Source organism: Phoenix dactylifera, chromosome 4 (assembly GCF_051530095.1).
Source record: "Phoenix dactylifera cultivar Ajwa chromosome 4, Ajwa_hap1_PhDact_Kaust_v1.1, whole genome shotgun sequence".
Classification (NCBI taxonomy): domain Eukaryota; kingdom Viridiplantae; phylum Streptophyta; class Magnoliopsida; order Arecales; family Arecaceae; genus Phoenix; species Phoenix dactylifera.
Window position 1 is genome coordinate 9,559,435 of NC_143193.1, and position 25,714 is coordinate 9,585,148.

Genomic DNA, 25,714 nt, shown 5'->3' on the forward strand with positions numbered 1-25,714 from the left:
CGCTCTGAGCTGAGCTGCTCCAGCACTCTCTCATGACCGAAGGCCCACGGGCTGGAGGTAAGAGGGCCCCCCTACGGGGGGACAAAACCGTGAGGGACACCTGTCCAGCTGCCACGCGCCTGCAGGTGGGTCCGCCACCGTGCGAGCCAAAGCGCCCACGGTTCCCAAAGCGGACAATACCATATCGCTCTGAGCTGAGCTGCTCCAGCACTCTCTCATGACCGAAGGCCCACGGGCTGGAGGTAAGAGGGCCCCCTACGGGGGGACAAAACCGTGAGGGACACCTGTCCAGCTGCCACGCGCCTGCAGGTGGGTCCGCCACCGTGCGAGCCAAAGCGCCCACGGTTCCCAAAGCGGACAATACCATATCGCTCTGAGCTGAGCTGCTCCAGCACTCTCTCATGACCGAAGGCCCACGGGCTGGAGGTAAGAGGGCCCCCCTACGGGGGGACAAAACCGTGAGGGACACCTGTCCAGCTGCCACGCGCCTGCAGGTGGGTCCGCCACCGTGCGAGCCAAAGCGCCCACGGTTCCCAAAGCGGACAATACCATATCGCTCTGAGCTGAGCTGCTCCAGCACTCTCTCATGACCGAGGGCCCTTTTGTAGGACAAAACCGTGAGGGTAGGGGTAGTACCTCCGCGGACCCCCGCGCCGGCAGGGCTCGGGACTGTCATTGGGCCACGGCCCTGGGCGACCTCCCATAGACCCGAAGCGGCAATCCCAGAGCGGACAATACCTCGGGGAGGACGCGGATGCTTTTCCTGCTCGTCCGGTGTGCGGGCTGGTGTCGGGGTTCCGACCCCACATCAGATGGCGCTAGAGGAAGGGACCCGGCCACGCACAGACCTTCCCGCTCGGGGGGCTGTGTTGTGGGATGGGGTTCCCAGTTTAGTCCCACATCGGATAATCAGCGGAAAGGTCTGTGCCTTAAATGGGGGGTGCAAACACCTCTTCTCACCGAAGGCCCACGGGCTGGAGGTAAGAGGGCCCCCATACGGGGGGACAAAATCGTGAGGGACACCTGTCCAGCTGCCACGCGCCTGCAGGTGGGTCCGCCACCGTGCGAGCCAAAGCGCCCACGGTTCCCAAAGCGGACAATACCATATCGCTCTGAGCTGAGCTGCTCCAGCACTCTCTCATGACCGAGGGCCCTTTTGTAGGACAAAACCGTGAGGGTAGGGGTAGTACCTCCGCGGACCCCCGCGCCGGCAGGGCTCGGGACTGTCATTGGGCCACGGCCCTGGGCGACCTCCCGCAGACCCGAAGCGGCAATCCCAGAGCGGACAATACCTCGGGGAGGACGCGGATGCTTTCCCTGCTCGTCCGGTGTGCGGGCTGGTGTCGGGGTTCCGACCCCACATCAATAGTAAATACAATCTAAGGTATGGAAAAAATATACATAACCTGAGCTCTCTCGAAAAATCAGTAGTGGACAAGCTCCCTCCACTGATGAGAGATTACATCTGGAGGACAAACACGGGCCACCTCCTCTTCAGTCATGCCCTTATGCTTCCAATTCGTCTTTAGCTTCGCCTTATATTCTTTCCATTTGCGGTTGACGGACTTCAGCACCCAATCATGGCTATTTGCAGGAAGGACGAACTTTTTTTACACCGAAGTCAAAAATGTTTTATCAATATTAAATCAAAAAATAATTGAAGATAGTAAGCAACTTCAATTCTTTACCTCAATAACTCTAAAAAGCTCAACCTTATACGAAGGAATCATTTCATTCCATTTCGTATAGTTGAGCAGACACAACTGTCCCTTCCACACAACCGATCCTAAAAAGTGGATAAAATGCTTGCAGCCTTCTTGATGGGCAACCCCAGTTTGTTGTAATGAACAACAATCTTCTCCCCAATCCATCTATAAAATAAGAAGTTCATTAAAGGCAAATGATTTAAAATAATTAGATTGTAAGAGAAAATAATATATAAACTGTAAATCAAATTACCCTGGACATCCACGTCATCCGCGTCTGGACAATCTGCAGGTGGTGCAGGCTCAGACTGGGACTCGAGCTGAGTATGGGGCTCGTCGGGTTGCTGGAGTTTGTCGGGCTGCTGGGAATGATCAGAAGTAGATCCCACGGATGTGTGCTGAAACTCAATATCTCTGAAACATTTTTCTCACGACATGTTGTAATCTAGTATGCACAAAAAAGAATCAATAACAGTTAAATATTAAAAGTATAGAAATAATTTAAAATTTGCAAAATAATTTAATGTATAAAAGTAATGTTTTTCTTACCATTAAGAAACTAGCCAGCTCTCATTCAACATCCATCCTAACCAAACTAGTAGAATTCAGTTCATCAATTGGCGCAACATTAAAAGGCATACACTGAGTATAGGTCTCATCATCCTCCTCTTCTAACCCTTTTTCCATATCATACAAATTCCTAGGTTTAGTCTTAATAACAACAGACCAATGTTTATCTTTTGAGTCTTGCATAAAGAATACTTGTTGAGCTGGAGATGAAAAAACAAATGGGTCATCTTTCAATAGCACACCAGTATGTATCAACCTTGAAGAATTTACTAGTGTGAAGCCATTTATATCTTGCCTCAAACCTCTAGATAAGTTTATATCCACCCAATCACATCGAAATAATACTACCTTAAAGTTTCCATAATAATCCAACTCATAAATATATGTTAGGGCACCATAATAAATTTTTCCGTCCGCCTCAACCATAACCCCACTATTTTGGATTTTTCTAAATTTCTCATATTTTTTAATATAAAATTTAAAACCATTTATAACGAACCCATCATATCTATTGACAATATTGTTCGGACCTCGAGCAAGGACTATTAATTCATTGGAACAATGTCTCTCCATCATGGTCGGTACCTAAAAAAAATTATAGAAGTAATGATTAATTTTTCAAAGTTCCAATCGTAGAATATAATAAAAGATCTAATAGGATTCAACGTCTAACCTGTTTTAATAACCATTTAGGAAATAACTCAACCAACCATCTTTGCTCAATCCTTTGGGTAGGATGAATGTTATTGTTAACATTTCGCTGAGCCACTAAAAATTCTCTGCACGAGTAAAAATTTATTTGTTTTGAATATAATATCTGATATGATAGTAAATTGTGATTTCTTATAACCATACTAACCTGCAATACTCGGATATTAAGTCATTGTGAAGTAAGATATAACGATGTGCCTATGCCAATAATTTGTGATGAACTACAGTACTTTCAGCTTTCCCCAGAAATCTTCCATCAGATGAGAACTTGTACTCCTCTGCATTCTGTACAATATCGTAATTTCTTTGTGGTCGATTAAAAGCAGTTTCAACACCTTCAAGGTATCTCGAGCAAAATGTCAAACACTCATAAACAATATATCCCTCAGCAGTTGATCCCTCGGGATAGGCTCGATTGCGTACATATCCTTGGTGGTAAATTATATGGAACCAAAACAACTAACTAAGTGTTGTATGTAGAACTCATCGTTCGAAATGGATTAAATCCATCAGTAGCCAAACCCAGCCTAACACTGCGAACATCAGAAGCAAATTCGTGATGCCTATTATTAAATGCTTTCCATGTTAAACTATCCGCTGGATATCTTAACATTCCATCCCTTGTATGGTCTTCATCATGCCATCTCATTAAGGAAGCCATCTTTGATGATGCATACATTCTTTTCAATCTAGGTATGAGAGGAAAATACCTCAAAACTTTAGCCGGAATTGTTTTAGATTATGCAGCATCCACTTCATTCGACAAATCTTGCTCATATTCATTTTATTTTTTCCATCGTGAAGATCCACATGTTCGGCATGAATCTTCATTAATATTTTCATCACAGTATAAAATGCAGTCATTTGGATAACTGTGTATCTTCTCATATCCAAGATTCAAGTCTTTTACTAGTTTTTTGGCTTCATAAGTAGTTAACGGCAAAATAACACCTTCTGAAAATGCATCTTTTAATAATTGAAGAAGCATAGTAAAAGACTTGCCAAACCATCCATTCAAATATTTCAAATGGAATAAATGTATCATAAAAAAAATCTTCGTAAAATTCTTACAACCCGGATATAGTTCTTTATTACAATCTTTCAGCAAGTTATAATACTGAGTTGTGTTATCTTCAGAGTCTATAGGTTCCTCAACATGTATAGATTCAGTAAAGGTATGCTCATCACCTATTGGAGCTCCTTCTTGCTCTCCACTAAAATCTGTTAAATTTCTAATATTATGTTCAAGAGCATCTATAAGTAAGCCCCTCATATCATCTTCTACAACAGGATTTTTGTCCGTGTTACTACATCCAATACTAGCAGTGTGTTCCATAATTAAGGGTTGGTTAGATAAAGACGACAAGCAAGACTCTCCATGAAATATTCATTCTGTATAACCTTTTAGAAAACCATTTCATACCAAATGTTCTTCAACAGTTTTTAGAGCGATGGCAAAACAATTTACACATTTTTGACATGGACAAAAAATATTCCCATTCATTTCAGATTTCTCAAAAGCAAACTTAACGAAATTCTGAACTCCATTCAAATATTCGGCACTGGATCTCGACTTATTTATCCAACTTTTGTCCATTCTCTTAAAATACTGATTGAACTGCAACTAATAAAAAAAATAATAAACAAAATTAGGGTATGAATCACTAATACAAACTCATGGATCTATAGGGTGGCTTTTCAAAATTAAACTCTAATTGATGTACGGCCCTAATGATTGGTTTTTGATCTTTTTGTAGTGTTTTACCTTCAATTCAGAGATATATGCATCTGATCGATAACTGATTCCATCAGATCATACACTATATTTTTCTTTTACAATTATCAGGTTGTTAACTAGTAAAGGTTATTTGTGCGATATTTAGTAGAGGATTAAAATAATTTGTGAATATTAGTTCTGAACAACTAAACTATACTTCCAAGAAAAAGAAGATGCCTCCCATGAAAAAAGAGTTCATGGGTAAAACCTGAACTTTTTCCTTGTGTGTGTCTGTGTGCGCTTGGGGAACGGGGAGTGGAGTGGGCCGGGCGTGGATGAATAGGATTCCTCATCCTTTTCTGGAACAAAAAAGTTGGCTTTGCATTGTTGTTTTCTCAATTCATGCGAAACCCATGCCAATTAGCTTTGCTTTTCTTAGCTCTTCTGAAAGGATTTGAGATGTGATTCATAAGACGAGAGCAAAGTTTCCATTTTGTTCTCAAGACTACTTTATCTAATAAAATTCTAAATTCAATAGCTTTTTATTATATTCTATTGAACATTGCGAGAATGCTTGACCCCAGGGTTGAGCTAAGTAAACAAGTCCCCTTGGCCAAATTCAAACAATTTATACCAAATTACATGCTGCATGGGCTAGAGAAGATATCGTAACTAGAGATTAGTTGTGTAATGTGTGTGAGATGTCTGTGTCACTTGGAGATGCCCCTCAAGAAAACTGGCAGCATCCATTCTTTTATCCCCTCCCACTAGAAAATTAATCAAACTAAAGCAAGTAATCAGAAACTGTCAATCAATAGCTACAAAAGGAAAAGATTCCTCTTCTTTTATGACTTCCTAAATTCCATACACTACCACCACCATCTCCTCCTGAGAAACTAAGAAATGCTTGAAATGGCTTTGGGTGCATCCAAAAGCCATTATCTAATTGGTCTAAATCAGATCCACTTAGTACATTCTTTTTAAGCAAACATTGCTACCTCTAAGAAAAAATTGTATGTGCCCTCTCCAACCGGAAGATGAGTACAAAACATAGTGTTCACGCACGAAATTCCACCAACTAATAAGATCTAAAGAAGTACAAAAATCGGAAGAAGAAGATAAAAGATAATCAAAACTATATTTCACCAAATTAATCAAAACATTTAGAGATTAGAACGCTATCACGAGATCAAAACTGCAAAATTAGAACGAAACTAGAAATTCTTCTTCCATACCTTCGGCCGGAGATTCGTTGGGAGAAGCGGTTGGAGGAGAGGGTGGGGAGCCGGTGTGCGGAGGACACCGAATGCTGGAGCGCCGCCGCCGGAGAGGAGGGAGGAGTAGGGGACAAGGGTCGGTGCTCAGAAAACCCTAGAAACCCTAGGTTTTGGAGAGCATGGAGACGAAGGAGGGAGGAGGGTCGGCTAGGGCTTGATATCGATCAAGGATGGGGGAGAAGGGAGGCGGCCGCTGGGTTTTATTTAGAATTAGGTTTTCGACGACACGAATACGCATCGTCTTAGGTTAGATAATACAACGACGCTAATTAGCGTCGTATATTGCCGACGCTTTTTAAAAGCGTCGGCCATTTTAGGCGTTACAAAGAAAAATGTCGTCGCTTAAGCATCAGCAAAAAATGTCGGCGAAAACTAATTTTGCTGTAGTATAGGAGTGGACCAAGTTCTCTTTTCACACTACATGATGTAGACCCTTTGATACCACTTGACAATCAATTACATAGATTCAATTAAAAGACTCAATTCAGCAAACTACAACTCAATTAAGAACTCAATCTAGAACCCAATATGAGAAATCAAACCAAGTCCTGGTATATTGAACTAATCTCATATTGGATATATAACATTGCACCAGTGTAGTATGGGTATGAGATTCGGTATTGAGATGGTAAGAATTGCGGAAAGAATCAGCCTTAGTCGTATGCGGGGAAAAGGCCGTTTACATATACCTTTACAAATTTGCTATTTATATGTTTGCTCTTATAATTTTTTTTTTTTTACTTACATATCTTTCAAATATTTGAAATTGAATGTATACTATTTGCAAATTTACTATTGATCTATGTTCCCTTATAAATTATATTTCTCTACCTTGTATGCCCTTAATAAGGGAAAGATGTGTCAAAAGAAATATTTATAAGGATATATTAAATTAGTTTATGAGGGTCTACATGTAGTTTTTGATATTCATAAAGATATATATAAAAATAATAAGTTTACCATATTATATACACAACTACAAGTATTTATAAGGGTGTGTATATACATATATACATATACATACATATATACATATACATATATACATACATATACATACATATATACATACATATACATACATATATACATACATATACACATACATATATACATACACATATATACATATATATATACATATATATACATATACATACAAAGATATATATACACACACACACATATATACGTGTGTGTGTGTGTGTGTGTGTGTGTGTGTGTGTGTGTGTGTGTGTGGAACACAGTACTTCTAGGTTTCTGTGTAGTGAATTTAATTGATTCAATTTAGTCAGTATTCTCTCAACAGAGTTTGGTAGTGATTTTCTAAAAACATGCAATATCAATTTTGCTGTACTTCGAGGGCATCTGGTGGTGATCCCATGAAAGCTAATGGATACACCTTTTGTAACCTCGAGTGTCAATTCAGCGGGTGGACAAAAAAATATGTGGCGCACTGATCCTCTACAACTGCCTACGACATGTAGATCCATCGCTAATGAAATCTAATGGATTTATGCTTCTATGCAGTGAAACAAACTGATTTCAATTGAGTTAATATTCGCTTGAGATGGTTTCACTACAACAAAAGTGAGTTTTCCCGATGCTTTCCCGCCGATGCTTGAAAGAAGCGTTGGTAATTTGGGCACAGCACCGAAATTTGCCGACGCTTCTTGATAGCATCGGGAGAAATTCAGATTAGACGACGCTTATAAGTGTCATCACAATTCTACGATGCTTAAAAGCGTCGTCGGAGGCCTAATTATCTTCCGAGTCTTCTTTCCCCAAAATGATGCTTTATAAAGTGTCGTTGGAGGCCTAATGATTCGCTAATCTACCCCAAAGATGACGCTTTAAAGCGTCGTCGGAGGCCTAATTGACCAAAATGACAATAAATCCAACCTCCTTTCTTTTTTCCCCGAACCCAACCCCTTCTCTCTCTCTGGTGCGCGCAGAGAACAAACCCTAACGCCTTCACCCAACTGCCATCATCCCAGCGCCCTCTCCCCCTTCATGCCCTTCCTCCCTTGATGGGGACAAGCCCGCGCCGTTGAGAAGGGCACTTTATTGATCCATGTCGTCTTCTTGGTTCTGGTCTTCGTCTTCTTTCTTTTGGTCTCAGTTTTAATGGCGGAGGAACCCACGAAGATCCCCGACCAGGCCGCCGGCAAGGTGCCGAAGGAAGAGGCTGAAGCCTTCCACATTCGGACTCTCTCCGCAGTCGTCGGTAGGTTTTGATCCGCGCCCTTCTCCCTATTTTGATTTCTAGGGTTAGGGTTTTGGATTCGTAGTGTCGAGATCTTCTTTGTGTTTTTGTCGTGATCCTTAGTGAGGAGAAGGCGAAGGATGCGGTGATCTACCACTACACGCACGTTGCCAGTGGGTTCTTCGCCAAGCTCACTCCGAAGCAAGTCGAGGAATTGTCGAGTGAGTTCTCTTCTTTCTTTCATCTCTGCCTGCGGTTCTTCTTTTTTTTTTTGTATTTGGTTTTCGATGTTTGTTTGATCTATTTCATGTTCGATTGAATTGTTACCTGTTAGTATGGATTTGGCAAGTGATTTCGATACCAGAGGCTTTCGATCTAGAACGACTCAAGAATTTGGGGGTTTTTTTTTCTTGGATCAGTGTAGAGAAGGTTGGTCGCCTGTGTTTTTCTTCTTGCCCTTTTTGCTGGCAGCTGGGTTTTCAGGGATTTGAAAAGGAAGAAGATGAAGACCAAGATGAAGATAAAGATGAAGGCTTTTTCGCTGGCAGCTGGGTTTGCATTTCTACTGTAATTTGTGATTTTCTTTCTATTCCTATTGTAATAGATTTCTATTGTAATTCAAAAAAAAAATAAATAAATTGAGCATTTGTTGTTGTTTTTGTATTGTTGTTGTTCCTGTGTTATTGTTCCTATGGTATTAGAAGAAGCAAAATCATGTTGTTGTAATGGAGAACGGATTTCTTGTTAATCACTATCTATAGATTTTTCCCCAAAATAAAATTTAATTAAGTTTTTTTATTTTTGTAAAAAAATAATTCTAACGACGCTTTAAAACGTCGCCAAAGCTTTTGAAGAGCGTCGGCAATTTATTTCTCCACATTAACATGAGCGACGCTTTTAAAAGCGTTGGAAAAAAAAATATCGGCACTTATAAACGTCGGTAAAGATTATATAAAGCGTCACCAAAGCCTCTTTTTGCTGTAGTGTTTGGTGGTGTTTTATAGGAATTTGTAGTGTGAATTCTGCATATCTGAAGAACATCTAAATGGTGATGACGAAAAAACTAATAGATTACACTTTAAAATTAATATTTGCATGTCTCTCATAAAAAACATTATTTTTGTATGAATATCTTTTACATAATAATGCTGTTAAGTTTTAATACAGTTAATCAAAATTATATTTTCTAAAACAAAATCAAAATTATTTTTGTATGAATATCACCTCATCTTCGCTATAACAAGCATGATGAGACTGGCCCTCCTTGCTTGGCCTCTCCAAACCCTCTTTGCTTGGCCTTCCGGTGAGCCCTCTTTGATCCGCATCGACGGTGAGGCCAAGCTAGGCTGTCTCCCCGCCCACACCATCTTTTGGAGGTATATCATGTTAGCCCAGATGCATAAATATTATTGATAAATCAATAATTAAATATTTTTAATATTCAAAAATAGTAAATAAGAAAAATAAACTAGCAAATAATTAACTTGACAATACAATAATAATAATAAAAAAATAAGATGGTCTGTGGATCAAAGAACGTTGATGCATTGTTTCAGAAAAGTTTATGCCCTCCACGCATGGATCCGCTGGCACAGATCTCCTAGAGATACGATAACCCAATACAGAACCACGTCTTCCCCGTCAGTGCGCCTCCAGGGAAGAAAGAAGAGCACGTTCACGCTTGCAAATAGCTCAAAAGAAACTCAGAAAAATAATTAAAATTATGAAGAGAAGAAAAATTTTCTTTATTTTTTTTCTCCCCAATAATCTCTAAAGCCCTTTTTATATAAGCTCTTGCAATAGAGAGAAAAAAAATTTTCATTGTGTTTGAAATGATCTCTAGAGCCCTTTATATAGGCTCAATCGCGTAAAACAAAACAGACTCTCCTCCCGCGGATTGATGATGTGTTTTCTTGTGCTCCTTTGATCTTGCAACTTGTTGCATCTTGGCCGCCCATGCTTCTTTCCTTCTTCGGAGGGTATTTCCATGCTTGCTCTCGCACGTGGATGTATGACACTTGTCATGGCCTGCTTCCTTTGGGGATCATTCCATGTTTGCTCCCTTGCTTGTGTGCAGATGCTTGCCACTTGGTCGTTGACCAAGTCAAATGTTTAGTTTTAAAATTTTAAATTCAACAATCCCCCACATAAATTAAATATTTAAAAAATTTAAAATCAAAATAAATTTAAAAATCAAAATAAAGTACTGAGTATCTTATATTATGCAATAGATGTAGGTACTTTTCGGTTTAAACATTCACTTAGTGACAATTGATTACTTCTGTGGAGCCAAAATAGACTATGCCTTGAACCTTGGTCCATGGCTTAGATTTTATCAACAGCACACATAATATAAGGTGAATAATGCTCGAAGCAGGTTTGCGCTTTACGACCATGCACAGGTATCTCTTCATGTGTGTTATTAGGGAACAACCCACTTTCCACAGTCACGGCCTCACGACTACACGCATATAGGTGAATCCTCAAAGGGTACAAGCAAGTAGGTACCCTGCCTCCTGGGTCTCGAATTCATTAAGAGTAAAAACTCAACCTAACTCTTGCTTTTTATGAGCACTGTTGCTCTAGGGATGGAAAAAACAAATAGTGCTCCTCATTAGTCACTTATCTGGCTTGTTTCTACCAATTAAACTTTTTTAGATTGGGTTACCACCATGGTGACTTTATTTATGGGCTTAGCCCCATCCCCCTTGACAACTCTAGAACCACTGTTTTAGATAATTCTTTGGTAAGTTGATCAGCTAGATTTCTTTCGGATCTTACAAAATTTAGTGTAATCAAGTTATTTTTTAATTTATATCTCAATGATTTATGGCGCACTTTCAAGTGCTTATTCATTTTCACATTTGCATTTTCTTGATTGCATTTATCTATAACAGATCTGCAGTCACAATGAATAGATATAGAATATAATGATGAAGTCACAAGAGGTAAATCTACTAGTAATTTCTAAGCCACTCGGCCTCAATATTAGTGGTATCTTGGGTAATAATTTCAGATTATGGTGGTCCTAGCCACTACAGTTTGTTTGGTAGACTTCCATGATACAGCTGCACCTCTAAAAGGAAGACAAAATCAGTGGTAGATTTAGTGTCAACTATATCAATAATCCAGTTGGCATCACTATAGCCTTCTAGAATAACAGGATAACCACAATAGTGTAATCCCAGAGATATGGTACCCTTAAGGTACCAGAGAATTCTTTCTAGAGCAGTCCAAGGATCATTATTAGGGTTGTAAATATATTTACTCGGTTAGTTCACAGAGTATGAAATATCAGGTCTGGTATAATTTGCAAGAAACCCTAGAGAACTAATGATCTGGGCATACAAGCTTCGATTGACTGGATCACCTAAGTTCTTCTTTAGATAAAGAGATGGATTATAGGGAGTAGATACAGGATGACAATTAGAGTAGCGAAACTTTTTTAAGAATCTTCTCCACATAGTGGCTTTGGGACAAAGTTATACCATTTTCATTTCTTATAATTTTAGTATTTAGGATTGCTTCTCTTAAATCTTTCATGTCAAATTTTAGAGATAAAAATTGTTTTACTTCATTAATAATTTCTAAGTCTGTTCCAAAAATTAGGATATCATCTACATGTAGATGTAGGATTATAATTTTGTTATTCTTCTTTTTATAATATACACATTTATCTGTATTATTAATTTTAAATATATTAGTTAGGATTATTTCATCAAATTTAAAGTGCCATTGTTTGGGGGCTTGTTTTAGACCATAAAGAGATCTAATCAACCTACATACCTTTTTTTCTTAACCTAGGACAATGAAACCTTCGGGTTCATCCATGTAGATTTCTTCATCGAGGTCCTCATTTAAGAAAATGATTTTAATATCCATTTGATGTATAACCAGCTTATGAATGGAACCCAAGGCAACAAGGATCCTGATGGTAGTGATTCTAGCTACAGGGGCATAAACATCAAAGAAGTCAATTCGAGATTTTTGAGTAAAACCTTTGGTTACTAACCTAGCCTGTACTTGTCTACAGTTCCATCTGGCCTAAGTTTCTTCTTAAAGATCCATTTATACCTTATGGGTTTACTTCCTAGGGGTAGGTCTGCCAATTTTCAAGTGTGGTTTTGAACTATGGATTGCATTTCATTATCAATTGCTTCTTTTTAGAAGAGTACATCTAGAGATTTGAAGGCATCCTCTAAAGAAGTAGGAGAGTCTTCTATTAGGAATGTGTAGTAGTCTTCTCCAAAGTTCATTTCAATTCTGGTTCTTTTACTTCTTCTAGATTCAATTTCTTCTTCTTCCTCCTCTCTAAATCTGGTTCTGCTTGAGCTAGTCCGTAGATTATTATTGGTATTTATTTGATCATTTATCCTTGTTTTAAAGGAAAATATACTTTCAAAGGAGATTGCATCTCTTGCTTCCATTATAGTGTTGTTATTAATTTTATTTATTTGAGAGTTAAATACTAAAAATCTATTAGCATACTCTCAATTGCATATCCTATAAATATTGCATCTACTATTTTGGGTCCAAATTTTTTTCTTTTATTTTCTAGAATTTTTACTTTAGCTAAGCACCCCCACACTTTTAAGTATTTTAAGTTAGGTTTTCTATGTTTCTAGATTTCATATGGAATTTTATCATTATGTTTGAATGAAATTCTGTTCAAGATATAAGATGCAGTTACTAGTGCTTCCTTCCAAAGATTTTTTTGGTGCACCTGAACTAATTAGCATAGAGTTAACCATATCCATTAAGAATCTATTCTTTCTTTCAGCTACTCCATTAAATTGGGATGAATAAGGAGCTGTCACTTCATGAATTATCCCATATTCTTCATAGAACTGGGCCAGCTCAAATGAGGTATATTCACCTCCTCTATCAGACCTTAAGATTTTAATCTTTTTATCTAGTTGGTTTTCAGCCTCTGCTTTATAGACTTTGAATTTATTTAAGACCATATTTTTAGCTTTGATAAGATAGAGGTGACAGTATCTAGAAAGGTCGTCTATGAAAGTTACAAAGTATTTATTTTCACCCCTTGAGATTTTTCTGAGTCACATACATCACTATGTATGAGTTCAAGGAGATCAGAATCTCCACTTATAGAGTGGAAGGGTCCTTTTAGTAATTTGGCCTCTACACATATCTCACATTTGTCATTATTCCTAAGTTCTGATTTTGAGATTAAGTTCAAGTGCATTAATCTTTTAATTGAGCTGTAGTTTACATGTCTCAGCCTACCATGTCAGATAATAGAAGAGTCAATATGAAGAACAATAGAATTTAGGACTTAAGTTAGAGACAGATCACCTTGGGTGTGGCTCAAAGTCTTGGCGAAGTCTGACCAAATAGAGAAAAGTTTGTCTATAATACAGGCAACTTGGAAAGACTCATCTAGGTGGGTTCCATTTGCCTGGAGTTGAAGAATCAGGGTTTCATATTCATAGATTTGATCATTCATAGGTTTGGAATCAACAAATTGAAACTTGCTAAAGTCAAAAGCTTTGAATCTCTTTATCCCGGCATCATCAAGTCCATATTTATTCTTTAAGATATCCTAGAGATCCTTGGCACTCTTAGCTATATAATAAATAGCATAAAGCCTATCAGAAAGGGCTCCTAGGATTTTATGAAGGCAGTGATGGTTTCTTCTAAAGTTCTAGTAGAGGAGGTGGAGGAAACAGCAGCAGTTTGAGAATAGGAAGGAGCAGGATTTGGGTTGCTGCGAGTAGCAAGTTGTGAAGCAGATGGGTTAGACCCATTACTGACTTCAGTAGTGCTCTCACCAATGGCTGAGATCAAGCCTAAGGTGGTGAGCCAGAACCGCATTTGATTCTACCACCTCCTAAAGTTTTGACCATCAAACTTTTCAGGTTTAGCATTAAAATTTTTCAGATGTGTGGGAAGCCATTAATTTGTAGCTTAACATAGTTTTGACACCTGTGGAAATGAGAAAATTTATGTCAAATTATTGCACTGATATCTAATTTGAACTTTATATGTCTAGTTGAAAAAATCCAAAGAATAACAGCCACATCAGCTCCAGATCGATAGTGGAGCACTTGGCTCACTTAAGTACAAGCCTTTCTTAGGCACGTAGGTCTTTTTGACAAGTTTTTCTTAGATACCGTTATTCGATGGATGATTTCACTAAATATCATTCAATTTTATCCTAAGTGCAATATTAAGCTCGCTCCTATGAATTAACCAATTTTTGAATTTTCGTTTGAATGAAATCTGGAAATTACTCCATGAGGAGTCCAAATGGAAGTATTAATAAACATCTTAGAGGTTAGGCAATTTAATATTTTGCTTGAAAAATTAAGCACTAAAGTGAAGTTAGCATAAATGTCTAACAGCTAAAATATAACAATTTGCAATTATGCGGCAAAATGTATAATAAATGTTGAAATTTAATATCTAGTGCTAACAGTACATAAACTTTTCTGGATTGTTAGCCTAGATGCACAAATATAATTGATAAATCAAAAATTAAATGTTTCTAATATTCAAAAATAGTAAATAAGAAGAATAAGCTAGCAAATAAATAACTTGACAATAGAATAATAAAATAAAAAAAAGAAAGAAGATGGCCTGTGGATCGAAGCACGCTAACGCGTTGTCCCAAAAAAGTTTATGCCCCCCACGTACGGCTCCGCTGGCACAGATCTTCTAGAGATACGACGACCCAGTACATAACCATGTTTTTTCCGTCAGTGCGCCTCCAGGAAAGAAAGAAGAGCATGTTCACGCTTGTAGATCGCTCAAAAGAAACTCAAAAAAATAATTGAAATTATGAGGGGAAGAAAAAATTCTTTATTTTTTTTCTCTCTAATGATCCCTAGAGCCCTTTTTATATGAACTCTTGGAATAGGGAGAAGTGAAATTTTTTATTGTATTTGAAATGATCCCTAGAGCCCTTTATATAGGCTCAGGCACGTCAAAAGAAGCAGACTCTCCTTCCGCGAATTGATTACGTGTCTTTTTGTGCTCCTTTGATCCTACGGCTTGTTGCATCTTAGCCGCCCATGCTTTCTTCTTTCTTCGGAGGGCCTTCCATGCTTGCTCTTGCGCGTGGATGCATGACACTTGTCATGGCCTGCTTTCTTTGGGAATCTTTCCATGTTTGCTCCCTTGCTTGTGCGTGGATGCTTACCACTTAGCCGTTGACCAAGTCATATATTTGGTTTTCAAATTTTAAAATATTTAATTTAATTCAACATATCAATGGCGACACTTTTTTCCTCGGTGACATCCGCTGCCTCTAGAACCTAGACCTCCCAGACTTGGTGGGCACCATCAAGCTCAAGAATATATAGGTCCTCCGTGGCCATAATACCAGCATCTCTGGTACTAGCAATGCTATTATATATATGTAGATATTTTATATCATCCCAACCATCTTAAAGCCGTATGCCATCTTTTATTTTAATTCCTATATGTGAACGTCTATTTGTATTTTGTTCCTTAAACTAATCTATACAATTCTTATAGATAACTATTTTCTAACGTGAAATAGCTCAATATGATATTGTTATCTAAATTTCCGAAATTTTTGTCAGAATTATATTCTAAAACCAAAAAAATAATGAGAATAATGAGAAAGGTGAGGTTGGCACTCCTGAATGTTATGCTTCTTTCAAGTTCCAGATGTTATATGCCATGTTTTGATTGGTATTTTGCTTAGAATGTGCTAAAATATTTTGTCAATTTTATCACTATGCTTTTTGTGGTTTTGATCACCTGAATTGGTAAAAGCATTATTCTTCCTTTTCTTTTATTTTTGTAGTATAGTTTTGGTTAATAACCTCTCTTTCTTATATGATATATCATGAATATTTACTTAATCCATGTTCAGGCTTTTTAAAATGGAGCAACCACTTTTCAAATTAGTGAAATTTAGAGGGAATTTTAAGAAGGTTAAGAATTCTACAAAGATGAAGTATTATTTTGGGAAATAAAAGAGCTGGTTAGTTAATATTGACTATTACTAATGATATGTATAGTGGCTACAAGGACATGTATGATGATATTGTGCACATCTTCAATTTGAAGCTTATAGAGACCATAAAGATATGGTCTATAGTTAGACATTTATCATCCATGTCTTATATGATACTGGACATAGATCATAAATTAATGAGTTTGTTTGAGGAGTACAAAGATTTAAATGAGTACCTCTGATTTGTCACAAAATAAGCCAATGATATACCTTCTCAGTCAACACTATGTAGCCAGGACCAAATTGAAACATAAGAAGCGTTATAGCTGCAATAGGAGAGGTTCGAATGGATGACCAAAGGGAGAAACAAAGGCAAAATGAAAGTGAGATTCTAGCTGCAATGGTGATTGATATCTCAGATATTGGTATCAAGAGTAATGATGTTGTTGGGGTAATGATGAAACTATTTTTAAGAGGAGTAGAAATCATATACTGAAATTTGTAGTTCTGAGATTAGTTATCACAGTATTTATAGTAGTGATTTTGATGATGATGATGATGATGTCAGAGTATCAGAGAAAGACATATAAGATAGATAATGAGAATTCTAACATATTTGTAAGGGTAAAATATGCAAGTCGAGAACACATCAAAGTAGCACCAAGTCAGTGTGCTATATTGAATGAATTTGCTGTAAGGATTCTCAAAAGTGACTTGGGTAGAATATAAATAAGTTGCAAAAATGAAGCTTATAATTGGAGGCTCCATGCTTCGCGATTATGTGATGGCTATATATTTTAGGTATTATGGTAGAAATGTCGATCCTGTGTATGGTAGTGCATATGAATAATGTTGCATGGAATATGTTGTTGTGTTTGTATGTGTAGGTCAAAAATTGAAGAAGCCTCATACATGCTCATCTATGAACAAGTGTAGCAATAAGATTGCAATACAATTTTGGATATGTAATAGGATGATTAGTTGGCTAAGGAAAGAGGGTAACCTGTCACTTATGAACTAAAAAGGAGACTATTGTAGTTCTATCATCTTAAGCTTCCATATCACAAAGTTTGTTAAGAAAAGGAGCTTGCCATGTCCATTATTGGTGCATTTCAATATTAAAGTTTAATATTTATTTTATTTATGAGGTTCACGTATTTAATGACTCATGAATGGTTCATGTATTTGGGGGAAATGAAAGGATTACTATTTGGGGAGATGAAAAGTTCATGTATTTGGAGAGATGAAAGATTCATGGGAAATAAATGGGAATAATTCATGAACCGTTTTTGAAATTGGAATTCAATGTCTATTTGGTGGGGGAGTTACTCTTAGAATTTTTAAGTATATTTATGCTATCATTATTCTCATAAATTTAAAATTACAAACTCTTTATATAAATCCTTCTCCCCCTTTATTCAAAAATATACAATATCATCTTATTTTACTCATAAAAAATATTTTGAGAAAGTTCTTGCCAAAGAAGGGTGTTTCTTGGGTGGAGCTTTGGGCTAGACTACTTGTGCAGAGTTGTCCTTGCCATAAGACGATCGTCGGGCTGTTGTATCCTGGAGGAGACAAGCCATAGTATTTTCTGCTGCACCAGGTTCTAGGCTTTGCCAACCACAGAGGGCTTAAATCTCCTTAAAGAAAGCGAGATTTCCATGCCTTAGTCCGATTGGTTTCGTCCTCTTATTGTAATTTCCCCAACAATTTTAAAGAGATTCAATGGAAATGGAGCCAATCCCTAAGAAGCATGATGGTAATGTTGGAGATCTTAACAAGCCCTTCCGATTCAAGGGAGCCACTTCAAGAGATGGAAAAGCAAGGTGTTGTTCTATTTGAGTCTTCTCAATGTTTCCTACATTCTCACCAAGAAAAATCCAACCAAGATCTCAACCGATGAGATGATGGATGAAGAGTATCAAGCTCATCAAGAGAAAGTGGACAAATATACTAGAGATGAGTATAATTGTCGATGTTATCTCTTAAATTACCTTGCCGACAATTTTTATGATTATTACAATACTACTTACTCTTCTGCAAAAAGCATTTGGAAAGCTTTACAAAGCAAATATGATACAGAAGAAGCTGGTGCAAAGAAATATGCAGCAAGCCGATTTTTTCGTTTTCAAATGGTGGATGGAAAATCTATTGCTGAGCAAGCACAAGATTTTCAAATGATCGTTGCAGAGGTTAGATCTGAAGGCATCAAGATTGGGGATAACCTGATTGTGGCTGGTATTATTGACAAGCTACCACCATCATGGAGATAATTTTAGAAATCTATGCGCCATAAGCAGAAGGAGACGTCCCTAGAGACCTTGATCACTCGCATCTGAGTGCAGGAGGAAGCTCGAGGCCAAGATGCACTGATTACACAAGAGGGTAATGAACATTCCACCACCAAGGTAAATTTAATGGCTTCAAATAATGCTTTGCCTAGTGATCATTTTCCTAAAAATAGTCATTTGAAGCCAAAAAGAAAAAATATGAAATTTTATGGCAAACTTCATAGGGGAACCCCGAGTCAGAAAAATAAGAACCAAATACCCCCTTCACAAAACCATTCTTTTGGTGCATATTTTGTCTGTGGCAAAAGTGGGCATATTGCTCGAACTTGCAGATTCCAAAAACGTCGGCCTATTCCTCAGGCTAATGTAATCGAGGAACCTCTTGTAGCAATAATTACAGACATCTACATGGTTCAGTGTGTTGAAGGGTGGTGGGCAGACTCTGGTGCCAATAGGCATGTTTGCTATGACAGAAATTGGTTTAAGAACTACACTCCCTTCAAGGATGATAAGACTATTATGCTTGGTGATTCTAGCCAAACAAAGGTCCTTGGGAGTGGTGAGGTTGAGCTGAAATTCACCTCTGGACGTGTGCTATTCTTGAAAGATGTGCTTCACGCTCCATCTATGAGGAAGAATTTGATGTCGAGTTTTCTACTCAACAAGGCTGGCTTTAAACAAACTATGGAATCTGATCAATATGTAATTACCAAGAATGGGATATTTGTGGGCAAAGGATATCCATGTGATGGGATGTTTAAGTTGAATATTGAAAATAATAAAGCATCATCTAGTTCTATTTATATGCTTTCTTCTGTGAATTTTTGGCATTCTCGTTTATGTCATATAAATAGTAGATACGTGAGAATCATGAGTAGTTTGGGATTAATTCCGAGATTGATAAAAGATTTTAAAAAATGTGAAATTTGCAATCAAGCAAAAATCACAAAGAGGCCTCATAAAAGTGTTGAATGAAAAACTGGATTATTAGAACTCGTTCATACTGATCTTTGTGAATTTGAAGCAATTTTAACCCGTGGAGGAAATAGATATTTTATCACTTTTATAGATGATTTTTCAAAATATACTTATGTTTACTTATTGAAAAATAAAAGTGATGCTTTTGAAAAATTCAAAGATTTTCTCCAAGAAATTGAAAATCAATTTGGTCGAAAAATTAAAAGATTTCGAAGTGATAGAGGCCGTGAGTATGAATCTATGAGTTTTAATACTTTTATGCAATCTTTGGGAATTATCCATGAAACTACTCCTCCATACTCTCCTGCATCTGACGGTGTAGCTGAGAGAAAAAAATAGAACTTTGATTGATTTGACAAATGCCATGTTAATTGACTCAAGTGCTCCCTTAAATCTTTGGGGTGAAACAATTTTGACTGCATGTCATGTGATGAATAGGGTGCCTCATATAAAAACCAAACTCACTCATTTTGAGTTGTGGAAAGGGTATAAGCCAATTTTGGGATATTTGAGGGTCTGGGGCTGTTTGGCTTTTGTAAGGCTAACAGATCCTAAAAGACCAAAACTTGGTATTAGAGCTACCACTTGTGTTTTTCTTGGATATGCAGCAAACAGAACAACCTATAGATTTTTAGATATTGAAAATAATGTACTTTTTGAGTCAGGTGATGCTATTTTTCATGAAGATAAATTTCCTTTCAAAACTAAAAATAGTGGGGGTCAACATTTTAGAGAAAATATTTTATATGCACCTAGTTCTTCTAATTCTTCACAAAACCATGAAAATCTTGAAGTTGAGCTGAGAAGGAGTAAACGAGTTAGAGTTGAAAAAGATTTTGGCCATGACTATTATGTTTTTAATACGGAGGACATTTCTTTAACTTTACAAGAAGCTTTAAATTCACCTGATGCTATTTTTTGGAAAGAGGCTGTAACTGATGAGATGGATTCTCTAATTTCTAATGAAACTTGGAAATTAATAGAATTACCACAAGGTTGTAAAACTATTGGTTGTAAATGGGCCCTCCGGAAAAAACTAAAACCTGATGGTTCTATTGATAAATTCAAAGCCAGGCTTGTAGCAAAAGGTTTTAAACAAAAAGCTGACCTTGATTTTTTCGATACATTTTCTCCGGTCACTAGGGTTACATCCATTAGATTATTAATCACAGTGGCTGCAATTCATAATCTGATCATTCATCAAATGGATGTAAAAATAGCATTTTTAAATGGAAACCAATATGAGAAAATTTACATGGATCAACCTGAAGGCTTTGTAGAGCATGGTCAAGAAAGTAAAGTGTGTAAGCTTAACAAATCCCTATATGGCTTAAAACAAGCTCCTAAGCAGTGGCATGAAAAATTTGATTCCTGCATGATTGAGAATGGCTATAAACCAAATGAATGTGATAAGTGCATATATTATAAATCTTGGGAAATTGCACATGTTATTGTTAGCCTCTATGTGGATGATTTATTGATTTTTGGCTCAAGTTTGCATGTTATAAATGAAACAAAAAATATGTTTTGTAGCTATTTTCAAATGAAAGATCTTGGTGAGGCTAATTTTATTTTGAGAATGAAAATCTCAAAAACTTGTGATGGAATTTTTCTTGATCAGTCGCATTATATTGAAAGAATTTTGAAAAAATATAACTATTTTTATTGCAAGCACGTTGCTACTCCTTTTGATGCTAATAGGTTACGGGAAGAAAAACGCTAAACTCTTTGCTTTTTAGTCAAGTGCTCCTTCAAGCGAGAACCGAGGAAAGAGACAGAGCTTTCACCAGTACCTCATTCATTTCCTATGAAAAATGAGATTGATGTGATTAACCAAAAGGAGTATGCTAGTATTATTGGGAGCTTGTGTTATGCGACCGATTGTACTAGACCTGACATTGCATATGCAGTGGGAGTACTTAGCAGGTTTACCAGCAAACCAGGTAGAGAACATTGGCATGCCATTGAGCGAGTTATGAAATACTTATCCGGTACCAAAAATTATGGGTTGTTCTATAAAAAAATATCCTGCTGTACTTGAAGGTTTTAGTGATGCAGATTGGAACACATTATCAGGTGATTCTCTCTCTACCACTGGTTATATTTTTACATTGGGTGGTGGTGCTATATGTTGGAAATCTAAAAAACAAACTATTATTGCTAACTCTACTATGGAGGCTGAACTTATAGCTTTAGCTTCAGCTAGTGAGGAAGCAAATTGGTTGAGAGATTTGTTGCATGAAATTCCTCTTTGGGAGAAACCAGTTCCACTTGTGATAATTCATTGTGATAGCACTGCTGCAATTGGTAGAGTGAAAAACCGTTATTATAACGGTAAATCCAGGCCTATCAGGAGAAAACACAGAATTGTAAGATCTTATTTGAGCAGCTGCATAATTAATGTGGATTATATTAAATCTTATGATAATCTTGCAGATCCACTGACTAAGGCTTTGTCAAAAGAAAAGGTCTGGAATACATCGAGGGGGATGGGACTAAAGCCTATACAATCAACAACCACATCTGAGGATACCCAACCTGGAGATTAGAGATTCTGAGAACTGGGTTCAATGGGAAAAACGAATCATATGGTGGTCGAAAGAAATGCACAATTTATTTTTTCTATCCCTATGGTGTAGATGTATTTATCCTGTAATGTTGTGGAGGTTGAGTTTTTCAAAAACTCTTAATGAAAATCTGTAGCTCGTATGAGTAGGGTGTCAGTATTACAGGAGCGCCCTTGACAGATTTCACCTATGTGAGCATGGAAGTGGGGCCATTGGGCTTATTCTCAAAAATGCTCATGAAATTGGGATAGCACATGGCCATAACGTGCTGGCTAATAAAGCTCATGTCAACACCTGGATTATTATGTGTGAGCAGTAATTCTTTATATCCCCTAAGCAGTCATAGTTCAAGTTTGAGACTACTACTGGCTCTGGAGTAGAGATTGCTGTTTCACTAAGTGAAGGTTCAATGCAGAGCACACCTATATGATGCATAATGATCTCTCTTTGCCTAGTAATTTCTCTAAACTTTGGTTTTAACATTAAAATGAGTGGGGGAATGTTGGTGCATTTCAATATTAAAGTTTAATATTTATTTCATTTATGAGGTTCACGTATTTAATGACTCATGAATGGTTCATGTATTTGGGGGAAATGAAAGGATTACTATTTGGGGAGATGAAAGGTTCATGTATTTGGAGAGATGAAAGATTCATGGGAAATAAATGGTAATAATTCATGAACCATTTTTGAAATTGGAATTCAATGTCTATTTGGTGGGGAAGTTACTCTTAGAATTTTTAAGTACATTTATGCTATCATTATTCTCATAAATTTAAAATTACAAACTCTCTATATAAATCCTTCTCCCCCTTCATTTCAAAAATATACAATATCATCTTATTTTACTCATAAAAAATATTTTGAAAAAGTTCTTGGCAAAGAAGGGTGTTTCTTGGGTGGAGCTTTGAGCTAAACTACTTGTGTAGAGTTGTCCTTGCCATAAGACGATCGTCAGGCTGTTGTATCCTGGAGGAGACAAGCCATAGTATTTTCTGCTGCACCGGGTTCTAGGCTTTACCAACCGCAGAGGGCTTGAATCTCCTTAAAGAAAGCAAGATTTCCATGCCTCGGTCCGATTGGTTTCGTCCTCTTATTGTAATTTCCCCAACATCCATGATTCATGGAAATTGGGCAATTTTTTTTTTAGGAGAATGGAGGATTTAAAGCATGAACTTTTGAGAAGAAACCCGAGTAGTGTAGTAAAGACACAATTAGATATGGTTTATGACAAGCATTACTTCCACCTCTTCTTTGTTTCTCTAGCAAGTTGTACACTTATTATAGACCTAGATGGCTGCCACTTAAAAAGAAAATTTTGGAGTGTGATGATAGCTGCTACAGCACTTGACAGAAATAATGATTTGTTTCTAGTAGCCTTTGGTATAGCGGAATTTGAAAATAGTGATAGCTGAACTTGGTTTTTAGAGGCACTCAAAAAAGCAATTAGAACTCCAGAAGGTCTAGTAGTTGCATCGGATCAATAAAAGGGATTGGAAGAAGCAGTGCAGTATATATATCCTTAACTAGAACCTAGAAAATGCATGAGGCACATGTACAAAAACTTCCAAACAAAGTTTCCAGGAGATTGGTTTAAAATCAAGGTATGAAAAGCTACAAAGGCACTCCCAAAAGTTCAACATGATGATATCACATATTAAACTAAGAAGGCTAAGAGGCATTCAAGTATCTTAGTACTGAAAATATTGATTTATAGAGTAGATCTCAGTTTGGCATTACAACTAAGGGATCTTATATAACAAACAACTTTTTAGAGTCATTCAATAACAGAATTTCTGAGGTTAGACATATACTAGTTCTTGATTTATTGGACGTTGTAAGGCAAAAATTATAATGAAGATGGAAGCTAGAAGGAGAATAGCTACGCACTGGAAGGAAAATTTAGTTCTTGTGGTAATGGATATAAAGTAATTGAGATTAGTGGAAGATATAAAGTAATTCTAAATGAATGAAGGTGCTCTTGTCGTGTGTAGGAGGTGTCAAGCATTCCTTGTGTATAGCCTTTACTTGTAGTATAAGAGTTGTAAATTTAGATAATTAAATCTTAGAATACTTCACCATTATGAAGTACAAGACTACCTATGCATTAGAAATTGGGCCATTACTTGAAAAGTCCCCATGGATTAAAGTGGATATTGGATACAGTGTTGCCTTCTTAGGTCAGTCTAAGACCGTCTGGAAGGCTAAAATAGAAGGAAATTAGAGGTACAAATAAGAATATATAGAAAAAAATGCACAAATATAAGTACTGTAGTGAGCTTGGGCATCATGCAAAGACTTGCTAAAACCTAGTAGTAGAAGAATCTCAAGCATCAGTATCCTCATCTTCTGCACCGAAGAAGCCTAGGATGTAACATATAGCACTAGTCTAAGTTAATGATATTTTTTTCTATTTTTCATTTTTTTAGCATTCCTGATAGTCTAGCATCATGCTATCTTTTGGCAACAATTGGAATTTGGACTCTAAAAGTCTTATTACAAATGAGTATTTGTCACAAATGAAAAAAACACAGTCATATGGGCTTCTCATGATCAATGTAGTATTTCTCTCTCATATTTAATAAGTAGAAGCTATATCCTACAAAAATTAAAAAATTCAAGAAAACAATTTTTGCATGAGAAATACAAGTATTCCAACCATTACATTTATTTCCTTTTTGGTCAATTGGCAAATAATGTTTAACAATTAAAGGATCACTTATTATTTACCAAAAGAAAGGATCACTTATTAGGAGATATAACCTCTTTTATTCAAAATGAGAAAGAAAATGTTGTAATAAATAAAAATATACACTATAAATAATCAGAAGGGTTTGTTGATCAATGAATATCTGAAAAATTACTCCAAAAATTAATTCTCCAGCATGAGATATACTACTATGTTGTAAATGACTATAATGGATTGATTTGTAGCTATCCTTTTGAATATATCTTTCATTGGTTTCATATACATTTATTACATATAATATATTAATTTGCAAATGAAACTAGGAAAACAATTAGTTTCTTCAACTCTCTTTTATGATTATAATTTCCAAAATTTTAATAGATATTTCTAAATTTCCATCCATGTGAGCATCTTTATACTCTTGAACAAGTATCAACCTCTCCTGCTCCTCTTCTTTGATCTGCCCTAAGGTTCAAATTCATGCAAACATGAATTGCTTGATACCTTGCATTGTGCTTTCTAAATCATCTTTTACTCCTCCCTCCTGCATATCTATCAAGGAATTATTGGTGTTTAAGGTTTAAGATTGTACCAATATTTCTATATTGTTTACCTAAATTTTAGGTCCATACTTTGTGCCAATGTTGCTCTAGGAGGTGTTGTGGTCAAAAGCCATAGGAGTTTATTAGGAATTTTGTGAAGGCAATAGGTGTTGCAGACTAAGGATTCATTGATTGTCAAGTTTCACTAAAACAAATCTACACAAAATTCAAAAGTAAAAATAAAAAGTTCATTAGTTGCTTTCAATAAAATTGGTTTTGTGAAAACTAGCAAGTTGTAAAATCTCAACAAATAAGTTTGATGAAAAAAAATCCTTAGTTATTAAACATTGGTTTTCATAACATTATTTTACAAAAAATTGAAGTTCTGTGTTTATCAATTTGGAGAATTTAGCAATAACTCGCTATGTTTAGTTATTAAACAAAAAACCTAAATTAACTTCAACATAGCTATCGATGAAGAGGAGGTGGTGGTGTTCTTATAGGTGGTT